The following is a 21,359-nucleotide window of genomic DNA, read 5'->3' on the forward strand; positions in this document are numbered from 1 at the left end:
CCATTTGAGTTCTCCTGCCACTTCCGAGAATTCCCAGCGCGCTGTCAGCTTTGCACCTCAAGAGCTTGAATCTCTCTTGTTCTCTGTGTTAGGGCTCTCTCCCTCACCAAGGCACCCTTCCTTATAGGCTTTTTCCCCTTCCCTGTCTCACTTCCCCACTCTCTCACTTGTACTCTCTGGGATCAGATCATCTCCCAAATAAACTACCTGCACCCAAGTCCTTGTTTCAGTGTCTGAATTTGAAGGAACCCAAAGCAAGACAAAGGGATCCATTGGGAAGTTGTTATACTGTGGCAGAAAGGGCGTGGGTACAGGTGGGCTTCAGAAATAACCAGAACCAAGAACTCAGACCTCACTAGAGTGACAAATCTATTTCCCCACCTCTGAGTTCTGTCTGAGTCAATCACCTATTCCTGGTGAGGGACAAGGCCACCCAGCATAGATGAGACCACTGGGATGCACACCTGTGGAGTAGGCCCTCCCAACTGGGGTCTCCCAGAAGCATCAAGAGGTCAAGTGCTTTTGATGACCTCCTGCCACAACCCCCTGAAGTTTCTATGGTTGTGTCACTTCATCAGCTTAAGAGCCACCCCAAAAATGTACACTTGTGGTGTGGGAAGGATAACAGGAAGCAGCAGCTGGCACACACCAACACATAACTGCATTGGTAAGTGTATTAGTCAAGGTTCTCTAGAGAAATAGAACCAAAAGGACATTATATATATATCACACACACACACACCTCCCCCCCAGGAATTGGCTCATGTGACTCTGGGGGTGGGCAAGTACAAATTCCATAGGGCAGGCAGCAAGCTGGGAACTCCAATGAAGGTTTTAGATGAATTCCCCAGGAGAAGCTAGCTGGCTGAAGTAGAGATGGAAATTCTCCCTTCTCTTCCAGGTTCCATTGATGTTCAGCTTCTGGCTGCTTCCACTGTGGCTTCCTACCTCTGTATATGAATTTCATTCTCTTATAAAGAACTCCAGTAATAGGATTAAGACCCATCCTGACTGAGGTGGGCCACACCTTAACTGAAGAAAACTCATCAAAAGGTCCTACTTATGGGTTCACACCCACAGGAATGGATTAAGTTTAAGAACGTGTTTTTCTGGGGTACAAACAGCTCCGAACAGCCATAGTAAGTGACTATATTGGCCCTGTGGGGATAGGATACAAGATGAGTCCATTGCTTAGTGAGAAAATAGAGATGGAAGGAGTTGGAAAAAGAAACAAAGAGCATTGAAGTGTGGGAAATGGGAAGCTAGAGGGTGCTGGGCATTGATGGGACAGCTTGAGACCTCTGGGCCTATTTCAGAGGAAAGCGCCAAAGAGGTACAGGGTGGAGGATGTTGGCAAAAACAAAATTCACTGAAGTCTTCCCTACCTGCATACCTTCATCCCTCCTCCACTGCAGTGGAACAGCAGTAGGATATCTAATAGCACCTTACATCTGCATAGCCATTGTTCAGTGGCAAAGCACTTTCATTTGTATTATTTTGTTTAGCCCTCCCAACAAGCCTGTGATTTTAGTGGTATTATTTCCATTTTATAGGCCAGTAAGTCAAGGCTCAAGGTGGTTAATTCAAAGTCAGTTAATCCCAGCTTTTGACTCTCAAATTTAGTGCTCTCTTCTGTTGTGCCGCAGTGACTGCAAGGAAGCACTCTCATATGCACAAACATCCATAAGCACATATACCTACGGTAGCAGTTAGGATGCATTTGTGTATTTGGTTGCAACTAACAATACCTGACTAGTGGTGGCTTAAGCAATAAAGCCATTTAATCATCTCATGAACCTAGAAACCTGGAGGGAGATAGTTTCAGGCTGGTTTAGGAATTCCATGAAGTCAAGAAGACCCACACACTTTCCAGTTCTTCTACGTGCTACTTTCAAGTTAGCTTTTCATCCTCATGCTTTGTTTCTTACCTCATGTTCCCAAAATGGCTGCCATAGCTCCAAGAATCTGGATCTTCCACTGGCATCCAAACAAGAAGGAATGACAGTGATGGTGGGAAAAAGGGAAAAGGGGCTTTCCTTTTCTTGGGGAGGACAATCTTTCCCAGAAGCCCCTAGCAGACTTTCCCTTATATCCCAGTAGCCAGAACTGGGTCTTGTGCTGCAAAGGAGGCAAGGAAAAGAAATAAATGGCAGAGGGTGAATGGAATAGACATGACTAGCTTACATCAAACACCCCATATAAAACTGGAATTCTCTTAGCAAAGAAGAAAGGAGAGAATGGCAGTTAGGTAGACAAGACATCCACATGTATATAGAGCTTTACAGTGGAAAATGTCCTTTTACACATGTAAGCTCATTTAACCCTCACCACTTTGTGAAGCAGGTGTTGTTTTTATTTATCTCCATCTTATAATGACAAAACACACAGAAAAAGGTCAAGCCACATGTCTAGGAAGTGGCTGAGTTGAAACTCTAATCCAGTTCTCCGAGCTCTAAATTCCATGTTTACCCCTGTTCCTCTATACGCAAGCCAGCAGGGAGAGCCAAGCTGCTCAGACATTGTCCCATCCCTGAGTACCCTCATGAATAAGACACCTATCACATGCCCTATGGCACCATTAAAAAGACTGGTCAACAAGTGTGGTGCGTCCTGCCCACCTTGGCCCCACCTCACCCACAGCCTCCCTGGGCCAATTGAGGCCTCCAGCTCCGGCAGGATATAATTTAAAATTTCCCATAATATCTATCATGGTAGTACCAAAATTCTGTAAGGCATGGATGGTTTTATTTTAAAAGGATCATCGGTTAATAACAATAAAAATACAACATATCTCAACACTGTTGAAACTCAACTGAGAGAGATGGTTGCCCCTAACTCTTTCATGGTGCTGAGGGCTTCACAGAGAAGGAAACGTGTGACTGCATGCCCTCTGAACTGAATGAGCAGCTGCTAAGTGCCAGCACTATTCTATCCCCACTATCATCGTGCTAAAACAGTGAACAAAACTGACTGTGTGACTGCCCTCAGAGCTTATCAAGGGGAAAAAAGCCCAGACAAAACCAAGTAAACAAATAAACAAGATAATTATAAATCCTGGTAAGTGATATGAAACAAACAATTAAAAGACTGAGGAAGAAAATAATGGGGAGCAGAGGCAGCATCTCTCCAAGAAGAATTTTGATCAATAGAGTGAGAAGAAACTGGGGCAAAGAACATTCCAGGCAGGGTGGACTGCATGTGCAAAGGTCCTGAGATGGGAAAGTATGTTCTAAGAACTCAAAGAAAATGTGGCTAGAGCACAGCGGAGAGTGGCATGGGAGGACTTGAGAAAGGCAGGCAGGGGCTGGCGCATGCAGGCTTTTGTAGGTCATTTTGGCAAGTTTGGGAAACCTTAGAGGCTTTTAAGCAGTGGAGTTGTCTGGCTTGAGCTTCAAGGAGTTCACTATTGCTGCTACGTGGAAAATGGACTGTCCTAGAACAAGCAGGGAAGTAGGGAGAACAATTAAAAGGCTCTAGATGATGGTGTCCTGAACAAAGGTGTTAGCTGTGGAAATAAAGAGAAGAGAGGTTCAAAAGTATTTTAGCAATAGGGTCAAAAGTATCTTTGCTAATGGATTGGTGTGGTGATGGTGGTGGTGGTGGTGGTGGAAGGGAGGAATGGAGGGTGTCTAAGTTTCAGGCCTTAGCAAAGTTGCTCTTAGCGACACTGGCATCCTGTTTCTAAAAAGCCTAATTTATTTGAAACAATCTTACAAAGTTATATTATTGCAGTGCTAAAATGAGCACTTCTGTTTCTTTGTCATTTTTTTAATGAGTGTTGAAATAGACTATTTTTGCAGAGTTTTGGCAGCCTATAAATGAATTTAGAGTTACATTTTCCAGCTTTGTCACATGAGACCTCTATAACCTGGCTTTTTTTCCAAATGAGGTAACTCTAATCCCACGGGTGACACATGGTAGATGCTGGGGAAGTGGGGAGGGGTCCTCCTCCAGGGTCTGAAGCAGTAACAGTAGCCATCTGGCACATGCACCAGAGATCTGGAATGTTACGGAAACATCACTGCAGCCTATGTGCCCTTGAACAAATTTTTACTCAACTGACATTTTACCCAAGGTCAGGATCTGTAAAACTGGGGAGAATCACAATTGTACCACATGCTTTGTAGAACAATTACCACAGGCTCCTTTGCTTCCGCCCTGTAAAGTTTTTTTTTTTTTTTTCTTTTTTTTTTAATAACTGAATCTCTGAACAGAAATGAGTCAATAAACATCTGGGTCCTCCTAGAGAGAAAAAAAGGAATAAGAGCCTTAAAGCATGGGGCAGAGACAGTGCTGTGAGTTGAGCATCCTGGCTCCTCTTCCTGGCACACAGGAACACGATATTTCCCAGGCGCCCTTGCAGTTGAATTAGGGCCACATGACTGAGTTCTGGCCATAGGATGTGGGCCCAGTTACCGTAAGCCCCAGTGCTACTCAAAGAGTGGTCATGAACCCATGCACGTTTGCAAACTGTTTGTTACCAGTTTGCAATGAGCTGAGTACACAAATTAAAAAGTAAGCAATTAGGGGCTATTTTATAGCAGTTTGATATAGTGGCAATCCACAACATCCAAGCAACATTTCCTTTTTCTACTAATTCATTTTGGTTGCATTTTTACAAAAGTGTTAGTCTGTGATGGATTAAAAAATATTTTAAACCTGTTCGTTCACCTCAGATTGTTTGAAAAGCACTGCTATAAGCCACTCCAGGCCTGCCCCTTGAAAATATCCTGTGCAATTCAGCCCTTTCTTCACCATCTGTAGCAACTTTGGAGGCCACTGGTCCTAGAAGGCATTGCTACAAAATGGAGAGGAACCACCCAGCCAGCCCACATCGGACTCTGATATGAGTGAGAAATAAATTTTTACTGTGTAAAGCTACAGAAAGTTGGTTTTGTTGGTGAAGAACAGCCCAGGGTTCCTTGACCAATACCCTCATTCTAACTGGACAGGTGTGATCAGTATGTTTACAGTACGGCAAATGACCAAGGTGTCCTCTGTCCCCTGCTTTCTCTTCCCCTCTCTGCGCTCGCCTTCTTGTACCGCGATCCTGCTCCTTGCTGTGGAGATAATCGTGGGACTGGGATTTGGTGAATGTGGGAGAAAGGTCATTACAGAACTAGAGTGCCAATGAGCCCCACTTAGAGTTTGCTCTTCCCTATAGCCCTTTGCCCCACTGAATCATACAAATAATCCTGGACATTAAAAAAAATCAGAAAATCAAGGTTTAAAAAAGTGAGCAGCACAAAAGAGGCTGTTTCCATTCATGGGAAATATGCCCATTGCTGAAAAGGAACAAGGCAAAAAATTTTAAGCCTATGATGGGAGATCTGGTTGGGTCCAGGGCTACTTTTTTCTCTGGGCCTTAATAAAGAGGAGGTGAACATTTGTCCACTTCTAAGCCTTTGGTTAGCGTCAGAAATATAGGATTGAAATCTTGAGACTCAGCTTTGCCACTTACTAGCCTGTGACCATAGACAAAATGCTTCATTACTTTCCTTTCCTACAGAAAAATAAGGATATAAAAACTTGTGCCCTATTGATAGAATAGATGATATGAGGTATAAGAAAGCCCTTTGTAAACCCTAAAGGACTCTACAAAGTGGATTGCCCTGTGTTTTAGTCAGCTAATTCTGCATAAAGATGTGATGTAAAAAAAAAAGTTGCCACTTATTGTGGGCAGGGATTCTCTGGGGTAGGATTTCAGGAAGGGCACAGTGGGTATGGCTCTTCTCTGATCCATGATGTCTGGGGACCGAGCTGGGGGACTCTATAGCTGAGAACTGGATCATCTGTGGCTGCAGGTTCCACTTCCAAGATGACTTCTTCACTCACATGGCAGGGGTGGCAGGAAGGCTGGGCTGAGCTGGAAGTATCAACCAGAGTGCATACACGTCCTCCCCAGGATGGCGGCCATGGGGTAGCTGGACTTCTTACCTGGAGATTCAGGCCTCCAAGAGCAAGTGATCCAGTAAAAAAGCAGAAGCTACATGGCCTTTTATACTATCGTGGATGTCACACAGCATCACTTTTGCTGTACTCTGTTGTTTGAAGCACACACAAGTCCGTCCAGATTCAAAGGGAGTGGATATGGACCTCACCGCTCTATGGGAGGAGTGTCACAAAATTTGTAGCCATGTTTTAAAGCTGTCTCCCCACAATTATAATTAATGGCTGTAGTTCCAGACATCTCATATTCCTTTCAAGCCATCTGACCTGGTGCCTTATCCATAGCAGCCATACTGAGTATGTGTCGATAGGAATGAGAAGGGAAGCCAAGAATATTACTCCTGTTTTGGGGATAACTGAATCTTAAAAGGTTTGAGGCAGCAGCTGTAATCCCTGGGACAAACAAGCTCGTTTGCTGGGTCTCTCTCACTCCACTTCCTCTTGTACAGGTGGAAAGATGTGACCTTCCTCACTTAGGAGGGCCCAGAACTAAATTTAGGATTGGGCTCTGAAAAGGAAAAGACTGGCTTTTTAGATGAACTTGGCTGAGGTAAAGGAATTTTCTATGATGTTCATGAGTTCTGCACTGTGATCTGGAACCACCACCCCAGGTAGTAATGGAATCTGCTTTGCCTCTTGTGTGCATCTATTTACTTGAGGACCACATTGCAGGGGGAGGGAGGGAGAATGACCAATACAAGACTAATCTGGATATTCCTGAATTCCCTGAAGAACTTCCTCTTAAATCCATATTTTCTTTTTATATCACCCTAGAACCAAGTTGAAGAACAATAACTCCAGAGGTTCTAAGGTGGCACGTTTTGGCATGCTAAACCATGTGGCTTTAGTTTAGCAGGCCATAGGCAGGGGGAAAAATGTAGCCAATGTTAGATCATACAGAGCCATAGAGAACCTTCTGTGTGCCAGGCACAGTTCTACACACTGGAGGCACCTCATCAAACAAAACAGAGGAATCCTTGCTCTCCTGGGTCTCATATTCTAGGAAGAACTCCCAGAAGTAGGCCTGAGCGAATCAGTGGATGGTGAGGTGGGGAGTACTGAGGTGGGGAACACTAGGGAAGAAGCAGGTTTGGGGACAAGAAAACAAAGCTTGGTTTGAGCATGTTAGGTTTGCAAAGCCTGTTAGATGTCTAAATGGAGATAGCAAAGAAGAAGTTGTTTATCCAAATATAGTTTAGCAAAGAAGTCTGAGCTGTGATTCAAATTTGGGGGTCACCATTATGGAGATGGTATTTAAAACCAGGGGAGTGGATGAGATGATCTAGAGAAGTGTGACTAGAGCAAAGATGGGCTCAAAGGGCCAAGCCTTGGAGCACTACAGCCTTTAGAAGTCAAGAAGAGGAGGACCCAGCCAAAGAGACTGAGGAGTAAATGGGTACAAGAACCCAAATGGAGGAAGTGTTTTGGGAAGGTGGGAGTGAACAACCAGATCAAAGACTGTTGAGAAATCCATTGAGTTAACCAAGGCTTTTGGCAATGGGGAGAGCAGTGGAGACCTTGATTGAAGTGGGCTCAAGGAGATTACAGGGGTGAGGGAGTCAGAATGAAGAGAACAGCTAACATTTAGGGTGGTAGAAAAATGGGGGCAGTGGCTGGAAGTGGTCTCAGGAGGATTCTTGTTTTAAGAGAAAAACATTTGAAGGCTGAGGTTGAAATAATCACACAGAGAAAGAAATGCTGATGATGCAGGAGAGAAAGAGGACACTTGCTGGTGGTGGCGCTAGGACCCCAGGCTGCTGAGAGCCCTGGGAATCCTGTTTACATGGGTGGGGCTGGCCCCTGGGGGCACAATGGCAGTTGAGCAGTGTGAGGAGGGGGGCAAGGGTGAGGATGCAGACGCAGAGGTGAGCAGGTTGGTCGGCTTGCCGGGGAGAGGGTAAGGACGTTTGCTTCTGATTTCATTTTTCAGTGAAATTAGAAGCAAGGTTTTCAGCTGACAGTGAGGAATAGGGAAGATGTTTTGGAGTTTTGACAAAAGGGAAGACAAAATAGTCCTTTAAGAGAGAGAGAGACGAAAGGGAATTGGCACAGGAAACGTGATAGCATATGAGGCAGCTCTTGGGGCAAAATTAAGGTTTGTGATCATAAATTTAAAGTGAGATTGGGGTCAATTTTCATCTGAATATATATTTTTATTGTTAATACTTTCTTAATAGTGTGTGATTTCAATTTTTCTTTCTTCTTTGATTCATTTATTTTCTAGAAGAATTTTAAAAATATTTCTAAGTTAGAAATATTTTTTTATAAAAATACAAGTCACCAGAATTTATCAGTCATGATTTTTATTTATGCTTTATATATACACACACACACATTTTTAATTCGGCATTCATTTTTATTGCCATGAAATATTTGCAAAAGGGCTTAAGGTACTGTGAGACCAAGAAAACTTCAAATTGCCAAATTTAGAAATTGCATATTCCACAATGTCTGACCAGGATGCTAAAAAACTGGAAATTAACAAGAAAAAGAAAATAAATTGAACTATTAGAAAAATTCTAAAATATTCTTCTAAATAACTCAGAGACCAAAGAAAAAATCAAAATGTAAATAACACGTTTATAAAATAGCAACAATGAAAATAATGCAAGCTCTGGGGAAAAGTCACGGCCCTAAAACTCTTGATAGGTGGAGCTGCAAAGTAGTGTGGCCATGTTTTTCAATCTACCATAAAGGCAAAAAACAGGAAGGCTTGGTGAAGTAACGGGGAAACCGCTGCAGTATATATCTTCTTGTTTAGATGATGTTTCAAGATCCAATTTCACAACCTCAAATGCTTCCTGCTTAGGAATAAATGACTGAAAGTGGGGGGCAGCAAGAGTCAAGAACTTAGTCCAAAAGCTCTCACACCTCATCCTCTCCTGCCACTTCCATCTCAAAGGGAATGGCTACACCAGGAGAGCATCCTGCCTTGCTACCAAGATTAGGAGAAAGAGAAACAAGGGATTCTGTCTTTCCTTTCTTTGTCCTCTGTGCTCATTTTAAAAAGTCCTTGTTTCTTTTTTAAGTGCCTTGTGATGAAGCCTCAATTAAGTTGATCCACTCAGGCTGGTTAGAGATGAGGAAGATAAGCCAATTTACTCCACCCAAATTTTTTAGGTCAACTGAAATATCTTTAGGGATATATATATAAATATTCAGCATAAATATGGACGATACCAAATGTGTACAAGGGTCAAGGGAACAACTGCTTGGAAGGGTAAATACATGATTGAGACATGGAAAGTGAAATAGGCAAGGAAATCCAATAAGTGCATTGAGTTGATAAGAAACACACTGATTCAATTCAGTTACTGCCAGTCACTGGAGAATAGGATATGAAACATGTCTTCAAGGAACTCACGGTCTGGTAAAGGATCTCCTAGGCAATTTGCATTAAAAATCTTCCCCTCGGTGGTGGGAAAAGAGTTGAAATCTGGAGTGACCCAATGAGAAAATGTACGTGAATTTGAAAGGTTATAAAGCACCGAATTCTATAACACTATTTTCACTATTTATTACTTGCTCATAATGGTCTCCCTAATGATACATAGCAGGGGTTGGCAAACTATGACCGGTGGCTTGTGTTTGTAAATAAGGTTTTATTGGATTACGGTCACACCCATTCATTTACATATTGCCTATGGCTGCTTTCCCAGGGCAAGGACAGAGTTAAGTAGTTGCAACAGAGGTGGCACAGCCTGCAAAGCCTAAAATATTTACTATCTGCCCTTGACAAAAAAAGTTTGCTGGCCTCTGATATATAGTACCATTCAAATGTGTTCCCTGGGTCACTCAACTCTCCTGATTCTTCTTTCTTTTCCCTGTGGGGAATAACTGTTTTCATGTGTGAAAATACCGCCCCCATTCAAAAATATTTTTTATAATCATGTGAAAAACATGGGATGTTATGTTCCCAGCTGTTCCAACAATAAATTTAACACAGACTTATAATTATTGTCTATTTCTTTCTATTTTACTGAATTATAGGAAATAAAATTTTGCTGTTATAAATGAGGGTAAAAATATTCTTCAAAATGGTAACTTGCTTTTGTCCAGTGGTTTTTTTTTTTTTTTTAATGAAAGCTTTTTTTCTTAAATTATAACAATCTGTCTGGTAAAAGAAATAACTGCTTTGCTTTAAGGTGACTTACTTTGTTCTGTTTTATTATTGCCAGGCAATCTCTCATAAATCCCAAAGTTCTAACTTCTTTTAATAGACAGAGGTATTATCTGAGTTCCAAGAATTTATATTAAGCTCTTACCGAGTGTATTATAAATGTAGCCCACACAAACACCGAAACACAATCCTAGGACAGCTGTATTAGACCCAAGGCTGGTTTCAGTTATCATTCACTCTTTGAATATAGCAAATATCAAGCAGTAGCAAAAACTTTGAGAAACCAAGATATTAGTATGCATTGGATTAAACCCACATTGGAATTTGTGACCATCAAAAAACTAGAACAACAGCCTAACCAAGATGGCAGCATGAAATCTCTTCTTCCCCGGCAAGCATTACTTTTTATGTATTCTAAAAAGCATCACTCCACCTAGAACCAACAGGTTTGTGATCCTTTGACATTTGAATTAGGTTTTCGGAGAAGGGACTTTTCGTTTATTTTTGAGCTAGACCTTAGGAAACTACTTCTGAGGCCCTGAAGAAATAAGAACCAGGAAAACTTCAGTTTTAAAAACCTGGAAGAGCTCTATTGAATATCACAGTATTCTTTCTTATTGCCATTTAGACACATCACGCCCCCATCCCTGGTTTCTCTTCTAACAATTTCCTCTAGTCACCATCCATTGAGTAGTTTGGGGAGTGTTGGGTCACCGGCAAAGGCTGACATTGTCCCAAAATAGAGGGGAAGGAAAAGATTAGGGAAAGACAGCCTTAGAGAGAGTCATATGTATTGACATGAGAAGGATTTGGAAAGTAGAGTAGAGGGATGTCTTCAGGCCAAAGGGAGGAAGAATCCAGTTTCTTAAGAGAAAGGTGCTAGAAAGATTCTTGCTAATTCTGAATATATTTTATGTTCAGACTTTATCTGAAAAGAAGAGTTTATTCATTAGCAATCTGCTTCTGGGGCACAGCCAAGCTTTTTCTCAGTTGGCATCCACGTGTACATGACAGCATCACTCGATCATAGGGCATCCTCCCTAGGTGAATTCCTTCTGCAGACTACTCTTGAGAAAACTCCAGTCAACTGTAGGTAAATTAGTGTTCCTAGGTATGGTTCTAAACAGTTCACTTTTCCATTCCTCTGCTCAAGCAGCTACTTTCCAACTTAAACATTTTTCACTTCTGGTTTCCAAACTAAAGTTCTTTGGTAAATAAAAAGCAATGCATGTGTTCTTTCCTTATCCCTCATTAGATTAGAATGAAAGTAATATCTGACAAAAAAGGCAGTAGTTTCAAAATACAAATAACCAGAATACTTATTGAATGCTTTTTAAAATCAAGATATGCAAAATTATCTATAGAATATAGTCTCAATTTCTGTATCATTATTTTCTCCTGAAGAACAGTAAATGTACAAAGACTAGCAAATCTTTATATTTGAAGAGTTTTGTTTCACCAAGCCAAAAAAATCTCAAATGTGAATTATTCAAATTCTTTCACATAAAGTAAAGTTAAGGTCATAAAAGAATCCTAGCAAATGGATATTAGTCAACTTCATGAGAAAAAAGGGTTTGGAGACTTCAGTTATGATCAAATCCATGAGACAGGAATAATCCAGAAAGGGACGTACATGTAAGACTAAGACTTATCTAAAGTTTTCTATGTTGAGTCTGGTAATTGCTTTAGTGACATCAATTATTCCATTACACAATCTTATGAGGTAGATAGTACTATTATTTTTCCCATTTTATAAATGTACAAACTGAGACACCAAGTAATTAAGCTAATTGCCCAGGGTCACAGAGCTAGTTATTGGTGGAACAAGATTGACATCCAGGCAGCCTGACTCTACAGTCCACACACTTAACCCCTCCGGGATACAGCCTCTCAACATTCAGGCACATACACATATTTTTTTTAAATTGAAAGAGTTGTAGGTTTACAGAAAAATCCTGCAGAAAGAACAGAGTTCCCATATACTGCCCCCCCCAACACACACAGTTTTCCCTATTATTGACACTTTGTATTATTGTGGTATTTTTGTCACAATTGACGAAACAATATTATCATTATATGATTAACTATAGTCCATAGTTTACATTAGGGTTCACTCTTTGTGTTGTACAGTTCTATTGATTTTTTTTATTCTGGTAACTTATATACAACCTAAAATTTCCCATTTTATCCACTTTCAAATGTACAATTCAGTGGTGTTAATTACATTCACAGAGTTGTGACTCCATCACTACCATCCATTGCCAAAACTTTTCCATCACCCCAAACAGAGACACTGCACCAATTAAGCATTGACTCCCCATTCCCCACTACTACCCAGCCCCTGGAAACCTGTATTCAGTTTCTGACTATATAAATTTGCATATTCTACTTATTTCATATACATACATTTATATTTCATTTATCTTCTTTTGCATGTGGGAAGTGGGAGGCAATATTAAAAAACAAAAAAACCCGTAGCCATTTAAAGACACTGGAGGCCAAGAGTTGAGGAAACTGATTTTTAATGCTCTTAGCAGCACTTAAATTATTATATTTTCTAATTGTAGGCCCACCTTCTTTTTGAATTCTTGCTACACTTCTGAGAGGTTGGAGTTATTTGCCTTTTACAGATGAGGAAGCCAGTGTCTTAGCTTGGCTTTCCTAGAAACAGAACCTGACATGGGGATTCTTGTTCAAATGATTTGGGTAGGAAGGCTCTGGGGAGAAGCAGTAGCACAAGGCAACCAGGATTTGCAGGGTAGAGACTCTGCAAGGGTGTGGACTTAGCTGGAGAACAGCTTCAGCCCCAGGCAGCAGAGACCTCTGGAGTATGAGTGGCACCATAGAGGTAGTCACCCTTGAGGAAAAGGCGTCAGCATTTGGATTGCCTTGTCAGGTGATCTCTCCTTGAAGGGTGGAGGGGGATAGCTACTGTTAGGCCAAGGGCAACTCTTCAAAGAAGGGGCAGCCAACACTCACAGCAGCTGGAGGTGGGTGAACCAACTAGTAGAGGGAATCTGAGCGGGTCATCAACAGCATTCCCCTGGCTCAGAGAGGTTGTCACCCAACAAGGTTCTTTTCAGAGGTCGTTTCCCCCAAGAAGCCTCCCTGAACCTCCTCCAGTGTGGGTCTGAGAGAATCTGCCATTTTTTCCTAAGTCTGCTCTCATAAAGCAAGACCACATTTTCATACATTTTCATTTGATTCTAGCAAGTAAAAAGGCTTCTCATAATTAGAGTACTAGATTTCTGCAACTAATACCCAAAATAGAAGGAAATTAGCTGTTTTTGATATGTCAAAGATATGCTTCTACTTACTGGCATGAAGATTTGCCTACAGTATTTCCCCTATCTTTTGCTATTCTGCGTTCTACACTTGGCTTCCTCGCCTCTGTTGTTTTCTCTCCTTAACTTCTATTCTCTGTTACCCACTTTTACTCCATCTAAGACTGCAGGTACAGTCCATCATGGACTTTAGTTTTCTGATGTTGTCCATGGCTGACTGAAAAACTGACAGACCGAGAAGATGGTGCTTTGGACCAAGTGTCCTACCTCAAACTGGAAGGCCATGCTATGATCTATTGGATATATTGGCCTTCCACATGAGCTATTGTTTGAAAACAGAGTTCAGTGACTTTACAAAGTTTTAAAAACCCTGGTCTATATCACAGCTGCATCTATAGTATTTTTTCATTTGAGGAAGCTGAATCTCTCTGTAGACCAAGGATTCATGCTGTGGCCCCTCTGCATCCAGTGAGTCCTAATGGACCTCTGCTCAGAATAGTTTTTTTTCCTATTAACATTTTTTTAAACTTTTTTTGTCTTGAAATACTTTCAAACTTACATGACAGTTACAAAAATAATACAAACCTCAAAGAACTCCAACCTATCCCTACCTCCCCCAGAACACAGATCCATCAATTTTAACTTTTTGCCTCATTTGCCATATCATTCTATCTCTCCATCCATTTATCTACCTATCTGTCTGTCTGTCTATGTATTGATCAACCTGTTTTCTGAACATTTGAGTAGGTTGTGTACATCATGCTCCTTGAACACTTAATACTGCCATGTACGTTTCCTGAGAACAAGGAAATTCACTTATATAACCACCTTAAGTACAGTTGATAAGTTCAAGAAATTAAACATTGATAAAAAGCTTGGGGGCCATATTCCAATTTTTCTATATGTTCCAATAATGTCCTTTTGAGCCTTTTCTCCCCCTTGCTAGATCCTGTCCAGGATCATGTATTGCATTTGCCATTGTCTCTTTAGTTGCTCTTCCTTTTTTGAAAAATTGTGGTAACATATATACAACATAAACTTTCCCATCTCAACCATTCCCAAGCATACCATTCAATGGGATTAAGCACATTCAGAATATTGTACCCTCACCACCTTTCCCATCTCCCTCCTTTTCATAATTTCCATCTCTCTATTGATATTCTCTTTGTGTTCATCTATCATTTTCCTGATTTCCTTTAGTTCTCTGTCCATGTCTTCCTTTGGTTCTTTGAACATATTTAGGACCATTTTTTAAAAATTAAATTCAGTTTTATTGAAATATATTCACATACCACACAATCATCCATGGTGTACAATCAACTGTTCACAGTACCATCATATAGTTATGCATTCATCACCCCAATCTATTTTTGAACATTTTCCTTATGCCAGAAAGAATCAGAATAAGAATAAAAAATAAAAGTAAAAAAGAACACCCACATCATCACCCCTTCCCACACTATTTTTCATTTAGTTTTTGTCCCCATTTTTCTAGTCATCCATCCATACATTAGATAAAGCGAGTGTGATCCACAAGGTTTTCACAATCACACTGTCACCCCTTGTAAGCTACATTGTTATACAATCATCTTCAGGAGTCCAGACTACTGGACTGGAGTTTGATAGTTTCAGGTATTTACTTCTAGCGATTCAATACATTAAAACCTAAGAGGTGTTATCTATATAGTGCATAAGAATGTCCACCAGAGTGACCTCTTGACTCCATTTGAAATCTCTCAGCCACTGAAACTTTATTTCATTTCATTTTGCATCCCCCTTTTGGTTAAGACCATTTTTTCAAAGTCTTTGTCTGGTATGTCCCAGGTCTGGTCCTCCTCGTTGATGGTTTTTAATACTTCAATATCCTTTGCCTGGGCCATCACTTCCTGTTTCTTTGCATGTTTTGTAATCTTTTGTTGAAACCTGGACATTTTGATATTTTAATGTGTTGTCACTGGAATTTAGGCTCTGAGGTGTCTGTTCCTTAGGCTTTTGTCTAGCTAGTGTTATGACAGAACTTTCCTCGGATTCCAGGAGTTAACAAAAAAAAAAAAAAAAAAGAAAGAAAAAACAAAATACCTTTTCCAGTCTTTGCAGATTGACCTGTGCAAGTGCACGCCTTCAGTACTTATCATACAGAACATTTAGAGAAAAGCTTGAGGCCAAAGCATAGGAGCCTCCTGATCCTTTCTGTGCATGCATCTTGTCTTGGGTATGTGCTTATGGCCTGAGAATTCCACTGTTTATATGGATACAAATGTCCCTCTTTCCTAAGAAACAATTTCCTTATGGTCCTGGGCACTGCAGTGTATGTCCTACGGCCAGCAATCTCCAGGCAGCTGTGACTTGACTGCTCTTTCACAGCGTTCTGTAGGAGAGTTTGGTGAATCACCTTCTACACGCAAGGCAAGTTCTGGGACGGCAAGTCCCTCAGGCCACCACCAGCCAGATTGGGCCAGACGTATGAGCTACCATATGTGCACGAGGGTGACTCCACTTCCTCCTGTACTGGGACCAGGGATCCACACTGGGAGCATAGGCCAGCTCCTTGTCAAGCTGGTGAGAGGTGGGGGAGGGGCCAATCAGGGCACCTCGAAATCCTACTGTTTTCGGGTGGCCTTTTTCTCGATTTGGTGCATGCCCTGTTACTGCAGTCCTTTGTTTTCTGGAGCTTTGAGGAAGATTTTCTGTCAGTTCTTGCTGGTTGTTCAAAGATTCTTTGGGTGGATGGAGCTCTGAAGTGTCTCACTGCACCTTCTTGATTGGGGTGAGGCCCCCTCCTCTGATTTTTTGAGGTGTGTGAATAGATTGGGTTCTCCTGGCTCATGCTCAGAGTTTGTGTTTGCTCAGGAAATCTCCCATCATGCTCTGAGAATCTTGTGGGCACATCCGTCTTCCCATTAATCACAAGGTTACTTCAACAGTGTTTCTCACTACTTCAAATGTGGCTCCCTGAAACTGGACCTGTGGCTAAAGAGAGTAATATTATTCTACAGGAGAGTTCAGGTATTTGGTTAAGGGTGTAATCTGGCCTGGGGTCTCCTGAAAGACCCTCTAAACAGGCACACAATAGTTACTCCAGAGTCTCAAAGGCTACTTTTCTCCTTTCTCTTCATAGTCTACCACTAACATTTATTCATCATGTATTCTGAGCCAAGGACTGAAAAACTGTTTTAAATGCAGTGTCATCTTGAACCCTCACAGGCAACCTATGATGTAGGTACTGTTTTTTTTTCTCTATTTATATCTGATTAAAAGGAGAGTGTATTAGGAATGCATTTGTCTATAGCTAATGGAAAACATGACATATTATGCCTCAAACAAATGAGGGTGTTCCTCTTGTCGTGGAGGGGAAGGAGAAGCAGTCCAGGCCTTATATGATGGGCTCCAGATGCTATCAGCTTTCCATTCTATCTTTAGCATGCGGTTTTCTTCCTCATGTTTGTTGCCTTGTGGCTACAAGACGGCTGCATTACCTCCAGCATTGCATCAGTGTTTCAGGAAGGATAGGAAAGGCTAAAGAAGTGGTTTCAAGTGGGGGTGATTTTGCACCCAAGGGGACATTTGGCAATATCTGGAGACATTTTTGGTTGTCATAACTGGGCTTGTGTGTTGCTATTGGCATCTAGTGGGTGGAATCCAAAGATGTTGCTAAACATCCTACAATCTTCGGGACAGCTCCCACAATAAAAAATTAGCTGGCCCAATATGTCCAGAATGCTAAGGTCGATAAACCCTGGTCTAAAGGCAGAAAACAGATGCAGGCAGAGTCTGTCCTATTTTAAAGAGGATTCCTGGAAGTACAATGGTGACTTTTAGTTATGGTTCATTGGCCAAAATCTCATCCCATAGCCAACTCTAGCTACAAAGGAGGCTATTTTGTATTGGGTTCATTGTCATCCTGAGCAGAATTGGGTCCTGATAATAAGAGAGGCAAGGGAGGATGGATATTGGGTAGACAAGAGGCAGTGTTTGCTTCATAAAAGTTAAGTATTTTACCCAAGATCACAGAGGAAGTAACCATTTGGACCTCCTCCATTGACCCATCTACGTGTACATGGGCTGGGCTGCCAGAAGGAGATCCAGTTGTCAGGTGCAGCCCCTCTCCAGGTGTCTGCATGAATGAGGAATGGAAACGTATGCACTGGTTATGCAAAACCCTGGTGTTTTTGATCACTCACAAGAAGCCTACGAAATATTTCTTGCAGGATATAATGTGCAGTCTGTTATATACCACTGTTCTCAGTATTTGCACTGGGAATTGCTTTTCCTTCTTGTCCCACTTATAACCACTAGGGAATTGAGTTCAGGCTTGCCTCCCTAAATCTTTGCCCTTTAAGCCATCAAACTATTTGGTGCTTCACTTCTCCCATTCTGAAAGGTAAAAAGTGATGGGATCACTATTTGCCTTGAGGGGGTATGTCAGTGTCTGGGCACTGCACAGTATGACCTACAGGCGGCCCTTGCCCCAGGCAATGCGACTTGACTGCTCTCCCACAATGATCTGTAGGAGAGCTCTGTGAACTGCTGTCCACATGCAGGGCAGGTTCTAGGACAGTGAGTCCCTCAGACCACGACCAGACAGATTGGGACAGACATATATGCTCCCAGTGTGTGCACGAGAGTTATTCTGCTCCCTCTGGAATTGGGACCAGGGACCCTAAGTGAGAGCGTGGGCCGGTGCCGAGCTGGTGAGGGGTTGGGGAAGGGCCAGCCAGGCTGCCAGGTGATCCTGCTGCTTTTAAGGACTGTTTTTCTTGATTGGGCGCTCATTCTGTTATTGTAGTCCTTTAACTGTTTTCTGGACCTTTGAGAAAGATGTTTCTGCCAGTTCTTCCTGGTTGCCTGGTTGTTAAAAGCTCGGGGCCGGGGGGGGGGGGGCGATAGTGCAGGGGGATGGAGCCCTGAAGCATCTCATTCCACCATCTTGATCTTCAGAATAATTTTTTTAAATGTACAAAATAGGATTACAAAGCTAATCAACCTGTATTGAAATAGTTATTAAAATATAAAGATAAATTTGTGATATAATACTAGATGTGTTTCTTTCTTAGTACATTGAATAACAAGGTCTAGAGATAGTTCCATGAACTATTGTAATCCCCAAGTGATGAGTATAAATAATATTTCAACAAGTGCAAAAGTTATGTCCTTAGAAAATACCTGTTCCATTGGTGATGAAGTTACAGATCAATGCCTAATATTACTGTGGTTTATTGCCTACATTCATAATTGAAATAAATACTAAATTTCAGTTAGAGGATAGTGAAAAGAAAGATGTAATTATTTTCCTGTATTTAAATCCCCTGAATTAACTCCAGGTTAAGAAGCCCTGGCCTAGATAGAATTTAGAAGGCAGGTATCATGCCAATTTTACAAAATTACAAAAAGCTCGTATAAACAGTCACACATACACTCGCACTACAAAAATCAAGTTTGTGCTGCATTCAATCAGGCCGAATGCTATTGCCAGTGACTCAGCTTCCAGGCTTCTGCAGAGGCCCTGGCCTCTTTTGTGGTCATGATCATATCACAGTCCTTGGGAACAAGGTCAGACACTAGACAGGTCCAGAATCTCCTTGAAAAGTAAAAATAAAGTATTCTGGAGAACATTTACACCTAAAAAGCCCCACAAATTTGGAATACGAACATTCCAGGGTAGAAAATCACTTACCAACACAGTGTGAACTATGTGGTTTGCAAGATATTAATTGCAATTGGCACTTGTGAGGCTGGTGTGAGATGTGCTGTCCTTTATCTCCAAAGAGCTGTCTCTGACCTGCTTTCTTCCTGACCACCCCAACAGAAGAAAAGAAGGGAAAAACTCTGAATTTGTTTCTGTTTTACTGAGCACTTTTAATTAAAATATTTTGAAGGATGATGTGCTTTTTAAAAATTTAATATGGCCGTTCTCTTTAAATCAAGGTCACATTTTATGTCAGTGAGCAATTAGGTCTAGATTGAAGAAAATTTGGACCTGGCTCATTTTTTTTATTAATAAAATAATAATCAACAATTGAGGGGGGTTGGTTAGGGATAGGGGAGGATTAGAGTTTCCTTTTCTTTTTTTCTTTTTTCATCTTTCACTTTATTTCTTGTCTGGAGTAATGAAAAGTTTCTAAAAATTGAACAAAAATTAAGTGTAATGGATGCACAGCTGTATGAGGGTACCCAGGGGCAAGTGATTGTTCAGATAGCATACAATTATCCAAAGTTCCAAAGTGTACAATCTCAATAAAAATGAAAAAAAAAATTAATATGGCCATTTTCTTTAAATAAGGTCACATTTTATGTCAGTGAGCAATTAGGTCTAGATTGAAGAAAATTTGGACCTGGCTCATTTTTTTTATTAATAAAATAATAATCCCTCATGAATATGCAGAATTCCTTCATTCTAGTTTTATTTATATATCTCCCTTATAAGAAACACCTTAAAATTTCAATTTTATTATGGAGGTAATAGGCATAACAAATTTTAAGTAAGTAAGGCAAATTTTTACCAAACTTGGGTTAGTTTTTCATTGATTTTTGTGTAGACATATTTGGATTCTTAAATAAAACTCCTATTGAATCAGTTCCAATCCTTGAAGACTGCCTGGCACATTAAGTTCTTTCTTCCCACTCCACTTTATATCTTACAAGGTCTCTCTGCCTCTAGTAAAAGCATTATTTATTCAACCCTTAGCTGCTCAATGTTCTAAACTTCCATTTATTTATTCAACAAATGTTTCCTGAGAGCCTCCTACAGGGTGAGCAGTGGACTGGACCTAGGGATGCAACCACATATAAGAAGGGTTCTGACTCCATTGTGAGGAAGACAGATAAACCTAGCCATGCTGCAACTTGACTGGTGTTGCAACAGAGGCAGGAAGTCCAGAGGAACTCACAATGAATTCTGCCCTAAGGAATTAAGAAGAGACTTCAAAGAGATAATGATCTTTAAATTGGGTCCTGAAGGATAAGTAGGAATTTACCAGATGGTGACACCTGGAGGAAGATGTTCCAGCTTTGAGATGGTTCAGAAAACAAAGCTTATTAAAAGTTTGAAAAATAAACCTAAATACATTGGTCCAAAAAATGGATGAGAAGGATACATACAAAATGGATGATAATTACTCTAGAAAGGGAAGAAAAAATGGGGAAAGAGATTTCAAATTATCTATAATGATTTACTTATGTGTATATATATATACACACACAAACAAATTTGATAAAATTTTTTAATAATTAGCAATTATAGCTTGATAGGTAGGAGCATGTTATATCGATCTCTGTACTTTTCCCTGTTTCTAAAAATTTATTAAAATTTGAAAATAAGCAAACAACAACAAAATAAATGTATGGGAATTTATTTTATTTACTCTAAAGAGGAGAAGGTTAATGTAACTAATTCATTCAATTAGATGAAAGATGGAGATTATCTTTTATCCATCCCTCATAGAGAAAGATGCCCCAAATCATAAATTGCAGATCTACCAGGGTATCTTGAAAATTTTACCCAGTCCACTTCCAAACCATTTGCCAACACCATGCCTTCCCTTTCCAAACCCCCACCCCTACACCTCCAACTTCCACCTCCTGACTCAGGAATGTTGAAAATAAAAAGTATAAAAATAGATACCAGCTTAAGTAAAATGACATCTAGGGAGAAAATTTGTTACGCTAAGTTGTTAATGAGTTGATTATTAAATCAGGGAGGTCAAATTCCAGAGGCAAAATTATAGGACAAGACTGCAATGAAAGTACCTTCATCTCAATGGAGAATCTGTCTCAAATAATTTCTTTAAGTTCTGTCAAAGACTCCCAATGCCTCTCTCCACCACCTCCACTTTATTGTGCTGTGCAAAGCTATTATGACTTGTACCCGAATTTTCACTGTACACTGGTGGTTCCTTTGATTGATATTCTAATGTTTATCATGCAAATAGGAGTTCAGGGCAACAATGATTCTAACACCATAAATGTTTTCATTATTTGTCCTCTAAAGGGTAGTTTGGCTATATATA

General features: G+C 40.7%; 1 protein-coding gene across 1 annotated transcript in view; it reads right to left on the bottom strand.

Annotated features, from left to right (window-relative positions):
• Positions 1 to 2,041, bottom strand: part of SMPX (small muscle protein X-linked) — an 83,019-nt gene extending 80,978 nt beyond the window's left edge. The window contains exon 1 of the mRNA XM_037821447.1: positions 1,929 to 2,041. The gene's annotated coding sequence lies outside the window, so the exon portion shown is untranslated. The remainder of the gene's footprint in view (positions 1 to 1,928) is intronic.
• Positions 2,042 to 21,359: the final 19,318 nt, after the last annotated feature.

The sequence above is a fragment of the Choloepus didactylus genome, chromosome X, assembly GCF_015220235.1.
Source record: "Choloepus didactylus isolate mChoDid1 chromosome X, mChoDid1.pri, whole genome shotgun sequence".
Taxonomy (NCBI): Eukaryota; Metazoa; Chordata; class Mammalia; order Pilosa; family Megalonychidae; genus Choloepus; species Choloepus didactylus.